The sequence below is a fragment of the Miniopterus natalensis genome, chromosome 2, assembly GCF_054644295.1.
Source record: "Miniopterus natalensis isolate mMinNat1 chromosome 2, mMinNat1.hap1, whole genome shotgun sequence".
In the NCBI taxonomy this organism is placed as follows: domain Eukaryota; kingdom Metazoa; phylum Chordata; class Mammalia; order Chiroptera; family Miniopteridae; genus Miniopterus; species Miniopterus natalensis.
Window position 1 is genome coordinate 63,664,004 of NC_142082.1, and position 7,721 is coordinate 63,671,724.

General features: G+C 38.4%; 1 pseudogene; it reads right to left on the reverse strand.

The window, feature by feature from the left end:
• Positions 1-3,069: 3,069 nt before the first annotated feature.
• Positions 3,070-4,619, reverse strand: LOC107545202 (asparagine--tRNA ligase, cytoplasmic pseudogene; annotated as a pseudogene).
• Between the last annotated feature and the right edge of the window lie 3,102 nt (positions 4,620-7,721).

Genomic DNA, 7,721 nt, shown 5'->3' on the forward strand with positions numbered 1-7,721 from the left:
AGCTATCTGCCATCATGATGAAAAAAGCATGCCCCTAGTAGTTACTCATTCCAGAATGAGTCCATACTAAACCCTGCAGGAGCCTAGTCAACTCAAAGACTTAAGAGCCACAAAAATAAATGTCTATTATAAACTGTTAACAGCTTGTAAGCTTTCTTTTTAATCCTCACCTGAGGACATGTTCATTGATTTTTAGAGAGGGGAATGGAGAGAGAAACATCTATGTGAGAGAGAAACACAGACTGCCTGCCTCCTGCAGGTGAGGAACTAAACCCTCAACCTAGGTATGTGCCCTGACCGGAAACTGAACCCACAACCTTCCAAGTGCAGGGGACAAAGCTCCAACCACTAAGCCACAGCAGCCAGGGCAGCTTGTAAGGTTTTTAAAAGTTGTTATACAGCTTTACTGCTGCAATAGCTGACTAATATACAGAATGTTCCAGAATTAAAATAGTGCTGATAAAGCACACTAGGATATCCAAGTTCAAAGGTATGTATTACCACACCAACAAGTGAATGATATAAAAATGATCTTTATATTGACTTACTAAACTACCTAAGACCCAAAACAGTCCATTAAATTGTTTACATCTTTTTATTTTACATATTTCTCTTAATAAGAGTGAACGAAAACCAAAAGAGAGGAGAGAAAGAAAAGGAAATAAGGTACCCTGGTTAGGCCACAGATTAATGTGGGCCAAGCACACTAGACGCTATTCTGTTATAAAACCTTACTGAAAACTAAACCATTTTCTTAAAACTAGCCAACCTTTCCTGACTTCTTCAGGAAAATTTTTGATAGAAAATGTTAACATTTACTATAGAGAATATATTTTAATTGTTTCTATAATAATTGTGATGGTAGATGCTTTAATGGAGAAATAAAGATAAAAAGTCATCCTTACCTTTGGTCTTATTTGATGTGTAACTGACAGAGAACATTTTTTCATCTCAAGAAAATCCAGTAAGTTACTGAACTGACACCTCTAACGTGGCAAATTTAATCATTTTAGACAATTCAGTAATCAGTGGAAATTTCTCTACATTAAATTCAGTGGCAGAAAAGAATACTGAATGTCAAGGCAACTGAAGGGGCCAGATCAGAGAGTGACCACACCTGCTTGGGGCTGGAAATAAAACATGAAAGAAGGAAGGACTACTCTGTCTCCACCATGGCCCAGGCCTCCCAAATACAGGGACCCAGGAAACTCTCTCCCCTTTCCTGGGATACTGCATAGGAGCCTTCCCAATAATTTACCAGAGAGGAACCAAGCACAGTCTTAGGTGGCTGACAGGGATCACTCAGCTCTTCGTAGATCGTCAGGCCCCTTTCCCAGCATCAGTTCCCAGGCTCTTAGAGAGCCTAGAACCTGTACTTTGTCCTCACCCTCCATTTTCTCTGACCCTTTTTTCATCTCAAGGAAATCTTCCCATCCTCCAAAGAACCTCTTTTTTTCTCTAGTCTATCTTTTTATTATTATTATTATTATTGATATTAGAAAGGGAAGGAGGAAGGGAGGGAGAGAGAGAGAAACACTGGTAAGTTGTCCCACTTATTTATGCATCCATTGGTTCATTCTCGTATGTGCACTGACTGGGGATCAAACCCACAACCTTGGCGTACTGGGATGATGCCCTAACTAACTGAGCTACTTGGCCACAGTCTCTCTAGTTTATCTCAAAAACCCATTGCCCTATTTTTTGACAATAGACCCTAATGGTCCAGGGTAAAAATGAAGCCAAGAATAATCCTTCCAGTGCTTCAAAGAAAGAGGAATTTATGGTTTATATTAAAATAGTATGAGTCTCCATATCCTGTCAAAGGTACTTTAGGCTACTTATACCATATAACACAACTAAGTGATAGGAATTTTCATATTTATTTTGCCATCAAAGAAATGGAGATTCATAGAGGCTATAAACAACTTGTCCAAATTCATACACCTAGTAAATGATAATGCTAGAATTTGAACCAAGCATTTTTTTAAATAAAGGCCCATATAAATTAGTCCCTTATTTTACAGGTAAAAAAGATGCAACTGGAAGGAAAAGGTCAACAGCTGATTTGTAATCTTTGTTCTTGCCTCAAGGACAACTGAGGATTTTTATTTTTTTTTACATATGTCCATTTATTGATTGCTGGGAATACAGCCTGAGAATACATGACATGCATTTTGGGGAAGAAATTAACCAAACCTGAAACAAAGCCATTCAATAAGCCCACAGAGAGCTAATAAGGTAGCACAGATTAGATCTGAGGGCACGGTGGGGACAACTCAGTCATTTACAGTTGTCATTAAGATTCTGGCTGCAAATTCTTTGAAGCGTATTTATTCTTAATTATTTAGGAACCACCAGGAAAGAGGAAAGATCAGTCTGCCTTTAGCTTAAACTAATGCTAGGAAGGATGCTGTTCACTGAAGTACTGAAAAAAAATTTACTCTTCAAATTAAGGCAATTCCATTTTTACAAATTCTTCCATATCAATTCATATGCCTTAGAATTATAAGCAGCTATACAGACTTAGAAACGATTAATAACTGATGTGAGACTAGTCATTTGATTCCAGTATCTATTGCTGAATTATACTCCATTCTAATACTAGCAAATTTTTACACCATAACATCAACCTTCCTATGATGTTTGTTAAACTCATTGATACAATCAAATGATACAAAGTAAAGAATTCAGTTATACTTAAAAAGACAAAAAATTTAACTGGAATGTCTTAGACCATAATTAAAAGCTTTTTTATTATATATATGGTATATATGGCACAAAGATTATTAGATAAAATACTGAAATATATTCATAACAGCAGGGTTACAAGCCATGTACTTCTCCCAAATTTTGTAATGGATATTTTTCTTAAAATGACAACATCAATGTCACTTTATATTCCAGTGTTTTGGATTACTTTATATGGTAGCAGGATGGAAAACAAAAAGAGAAAACAGAACCAGACATAACCCCACTGAACAAAAAAGGGGAAATCTTGGGTTTTTGTTCTTTGGAAAGAGGCAGTCTGTTGTTCTCATGAACCGTGTTCTTGCCTTCGGGTGGAATCGGTTATGGCTTGCAGGGCTGGACAAAGCAGGGGTATAAGCACACATCTCAGATGTGATACCTATTCAGAATCCAGGTTACGAATTGTTCCAAGCCCAAGCCATTTCCTCCATGGAGATAGGCACCATATATTCTCTGATCTGTGTACCAATAGTAGGGAGTGGGGCCAACCCCTTTCCTTTATAACCTGCCAGCATTTCTTCACTATTCCACATACACATTGAGCCTCCCACAATCTCACCAACATTGGGCATCAACACATCGACAGATTTGGGAAGGTGGGAATCCTCAGGACATCACTGCATATAGGACATGACCTCTACAGGAAATCAACACAGCAAGATAGACTCATCAATAGTATCTGTTATCAGTCTCTCAGGAGCTTTTGGGATATCTCCTCCAAATTTATAGAAAGTTCCATCTTCTTTCTTTATATTGAATTCTTTTAGCCACACAATAGCATCTGAACAGTTCATCTGTTTGAAAAGTCACTTGGGGGGTCTTGAAGTTCAGAATGTCATATACTATGCCTGCTGCGGGTGATTTCAAGACTCTACCATGTCACAAACTAAGTCCTCCAATTGGCTCAGGAGCTTCTCAAAGGTCAGTAGAGGGCATTCTGCCTCCATGTAAATGTATTCAGCCATGTGCCTTCCAGTTCTGGATTGTTCTGCCCTGTATGACTGTGCAATACAAAAAACATCTCCCAGAGCTGGGATGCAGGTCTCCAGGTACAACTAAGAGGACTGAGTCAAAAATGCCCTTTCCCCAAAACAATCGAGCTTGAAGAGTGTAGCACCATCTTCTACTTGTGGTTGTACTAATGCTGGAGTAACTTCACAGTACTCCCTATCAAAGAAATTATCTCCAAAGCAACTGGTGACCATGGAGGGTGCTTTCAGGATGTTGGACATGTTTTCTCCTTGGATCATGTGTCTGTTGTTGACCTGGACATCAATATCAGACTCTTCACTGATCAATCTATCAGCTCCTCTAGCAGGGGCCGACCCGATCAGTTCCCAGAAGTCGCAACTCAGCTCATGGCCCCCAAGAGCCTGCTTGCCCTTTGTGGTAAGATTTAGCATTCCACACACTGCAACATTACTCTCAGTGGACAAGACAACTCCACCAGAGACATTAAATTCTTTCCTTACATAGAGAGCCCGTGGACCCAGTCAAACACCTTTACTCTTTGGCCTCTATATCCTTCTGTGTGAATCTTCACACATTTTGGCTCTGGAAGTCTTAGACCATTTTTAATGGTAATTTTATTTGCTTCTTCCAGGTTCTTTTCTCTTCTCAAATCTTCTGCCTCTTTCTTTTCCCAGGATTCACTCCTTATTTGCTTCCTATGTCACATTTTCTTAATGTTCTTCATCTAGAACATCTCAACGCTCATTTTCTTTTTGTGAATCTATGTAAATAGAAGGAAATAGTTCTTTTCCCATTACTATCAAAGCCTTTAGACCTGTTTTAAAAGGTTTCTCCTTGGTTCCATCACCTGTAGCATCATTTCCCTCTTCATCAGAGATGTATAGCTCTGCTACTACCATCCCTGTGGTAGCCCTGGTCACCTCCGAGGACACTGTCTCCCAACATGCCACCACCTTGTAACCACAGCATGCACCAACAGCTGCCTCAAATCCAATACTGCATCATGTATCACAGCTGAGGATTTTATCCTTAATTGAATCTTCCTTGTTGAAGAGACCTCAGAGCTAGGGCTTTCCTGAACTGAGATAGTCTGCTCTCATCCAATCTTGTCTTTTTACCACATGCATCACAAGTGAGGAGTACCTGCGACATCTGCAAGCTGTACCTTAAGTATATACAACCTCCACTAGGTCGTTGCCATGCATGCTACATTGTTGCCTATTCTGTATTCTTTCTTAAGGCTAAGCAAATGTGGTGATGGGTAAAGCCTATAGTATTCTATGAATTTGACTGTAAATATGGGCCAATATCATCCTGCTGGTTGAGTGCTGTGGATTTTGAGAGGTCAGAGAGCCTAATTTAGTCCCATACTTGGTTCACTGTAGAATCTTGATGAATACATGTCCTCATGCATTGTAATTCAATGTGCTCTCCCCATTATTTTTAAAATATGTTTACTGATTTTTTTGGAGAAAGGAGGAGGAAGGGAGAGGGAGAGAGAGAGAGAGAAAAAAAAACATTGATGAGAGAGAACCATCCATTGGCTGCCTCCTACATGCCCCCTACTGGGGATCGAGCCCACACCTTGGGCATGTGCCCTAATGGGGAATCAAACTGGTGACCTCTCCATGCATGGATGATGCCCAACCAACTGAGCCACACTGGCCAGGGCTCCACTACATTATTACAGTAACTGCAAATGACTTCAAAGTAGCAGAAACATGCAGTTTTTCCTAAGTGGGTTATAATGTACATCCATTTCCTGTGCAACCTTCATGACCTATGTCAAGTCATACAATTTTTCATAAAGATTTCACAAAATATTCTGTAATGGATATACCATTGCCTTCTTCCTGACCTCCTATTTCATGTGTCTTCTATATGAGGCATTTGGACACCTAATTATCTTCTGCCTTCTGTTGTTCTTTAACAGTTCCATGTCACTTCTCCTCCTCCCCTTGAAGTCTACAAGGACAAGAAATATAACTTATCCTTCTTTAATCACTTTGAAAAGTGCCTAGCTCAGTATTTGACATTTACCAAGTACTCAGTAGGGTATTCTTGAATGAGAGCAGCACAATCAAGATTTTTAAACTTAGAATGGAATATATTCAGACATCCATAATTTAAAAAACATTTTCAGTTTAAACATAGATGATATAGCAGGACTAATTAAGTTGATTTCTTATTACAAAGGTTACCAAGTTGAAACACTTAATACTAAGAAGAAAGGTCCTGGCACATTCATTAAACAAACTACCGAATACATAAGGGAGCCAAAAAGTAGGGTCCTTCTCCTCATCAGTCTATTTCCAAGACATATTAATTTTAAATTGCCTAAACTCAGTTTATGATAAAGTTTAAAAATCTGTTTTTCTCCAAAATAGTGTATCATTTTCTTCCCTAGTTGTTTGAGTGGAGCCAAAGTTAACAAGTTTATTTCTCTTTAACAATTTACAACGCAATACATCTTTATTTGACAAGCTGTCTGTACTGGCAATCAGCATGTCTGATGTCAGCACACCTCTAATGTGTGTTTTAAAGCCATGACATCTACAAAGAGCACTAAGAACATTGTTTTTTCCACAACATGATCTGAAACAATAGGGTACCTTCTCTTATAAATAAAGAAAAATTTTTGGTATTTTTTCCCAAATAGGCTATTAAAATGGTATTCCCTCCCCCCCAAGTAAGCTATATGATTTACTATTAGGTTAAATTTTCAGCTAAGAAAAACTTTTGTTTTATTCCTTAAAGATAATAATCAACAGCAAGATGGTAACTGAAAAAAAAGTGGACATCTAAGTACCTTTATCAGTACCAGGCAGCCTGTCCAATTTTTCTAGTCATTCTTTAAAATTTCCAATGGTGAGTCTTTATAATGCTTTTTTTTTTCCCTGTCTGCTGGAATTCTGTACTTTATTATTATTTTTTAATTATCTTTATAGTTGGAAGTATTACAGATGTCCCCTTTCCCCCCCATTGATCCCCTCCCCCTGGCATCTACCCACGCCCCACCCCACCCCCGAGGCCTTTTCCACGCTATTGTCTGTGTCCACAGGTTATGCATATATGCATGTAAATTCTTTGACTACTCTCTCCTCCCCCCATACCCCATCCCAGCTTCCCTCTGAAACTGTCAGGATGGCTACCATCAAATGACAAGAGCTGGCAAGGATGTGGAGAAAAGGGCACCCTAGTACACTGCTGGTGGGAATGCAGACTGGTGCAGCCACTATGGAAAGCAGTATGGAGGTTCCTCCAAAAATTTAAAATGGAACTGCCATTTGACCCAGTGATCTCACTTCTAGGAATATATCCTAAGAAACCCAAAACACCAATCAGAAAGAATCTATGCACCCCTATGCTCACAGCTGCACAATTTACAATAGCTAAGATCCTGAAACAACCCAAGTGCCCATCAGTAGATAAATGGATAAAAAAGCTGTGGGACATTTATACCATGGAATACTATGTAGCTATAAAAAAAGAAGGATCTCTTACCCTTTGGGTCAGCATGATAGACCTGGAGAGTATTATGCTAAGTGAAATAGGCCAGTCAGAGAAAGACAAGTATCACATGATCTCACTCATATGTGGAATCTAATGAACAAAATAAACTTATGAACAAAATAGATACAGAAACACAGAATGTATTTTTATAACCAAAACAGAAAGTATCTAGGAAATAAAAATTGTTGTATTTCTTTAAGTGTTCTAATGTACAAAGTCACACTGAAGCAACAATGTAATTTAACTGCATTACAGGAAATTATTGCCTTTGGCTACTCTAGAAGTACTGGAAGAGATGAAGCTAGTAAAGTATATCTGTAACCCTAAGTTTTTTAATGCATAAAACTGGAAAAGATTATCATCTCTAGAAATGGTATTTCTATCAATCATTTGAGTGAATGTTAAAGAATTCTTATGGGAAAATTACATAAATATGGGTAAATATCTCTATTAATATAAAGATGTTGAAACCAAAACATAATAAAATC